This window comes from Brassica oleracea, chromosome C9 (assembly GCF_000695525.1).
Source record: "Brassica oleracea var. oleracea cultivar TO1000 chromosome C9, BOL, whole genome shotgun sequence".
NCBI lineage: Eukaryota > Viridiplantae > Streptophyta > Magnoliopsida > Brassicales > Brassicaceae > Brassica > Brassica oleracea.
In genome coordinates this window covers 32129875-32130713 of record NC_027756.1, presented here as the reverse complement: position 1 = coordinate 32130713, position 839 = coordinate 32129875, and positions in this window count along the sequence as shown.

Sequence of the window (839 nt, the reverse complement as noted above, 5' to 3'; positions counted from 1 at the left end):
CGGACTGGTCGCTTATATCCAGGTCGATGCGCTCGATTTCTTCTCCTTCGTTGCTCCCGGTAGGAGGTGGAAGGTTCTTCGTAGTTGGCTGTGCACCTGGCTGGAGCGTTTCATCAGGGTTTTGGCCTGAGGAAGCCTTGTCCGTGTGTGCAGCTCGATTGCCCGGAGTTTCAAAATCAAGTCTTCTGCCGCTGTGGGCTCTTGTGGTTCTGCGCGGGGCTTTGCTCATGGTCTTCGCCGTTAAGGTTTCCACCTGTTTTGCGAGAAAGGCCACGAGTTTTCCTTGTTCGTCCGTCTTTTTCTGAGCGGAGGCGAACATTTCCTTCATCTGGTCTAGTATCGCGGTGTCGGCAGTGACCGTTGATACGTTTCCAGCTGGATTTTTATCAGCGTTGGCATCGACGGGAGTCCCATTGTGCGTTTCCAGGTCTTTGTCAGCGTTGGTCGTCATATCGGACTGAGCGTGTGTGGTTGCGAGAGAGATAGATCCGTCATTGTGCGTCTCCAGGTCTTTGTCAGCGTTGGTCGTCATATCGGACTGAGCGTGTGTGGTTGCGAGAGAGATAGATCCGTACCATCCCCTCCTTCTAGCGCGAAACTATGGGAACCGAAATTCACACCGTCAAGTTTTGTTAATCGGAGGAAAGCCAAGTTAACCTAGCCTTCCCTAAAGGTCCCGGTTATCTACTGGGCCACGCACAACACAATCAATATGAAAGATTCGAAAGCAATAAATCGTAAAAGAGCGAATAGAGAACAAAGAGGTCTTATTTCCGAATTTGCGTTTGAGCATGAACAACAGGTAAGATCCTAGGCCATGAGAGCTTTCGGTATGTTCG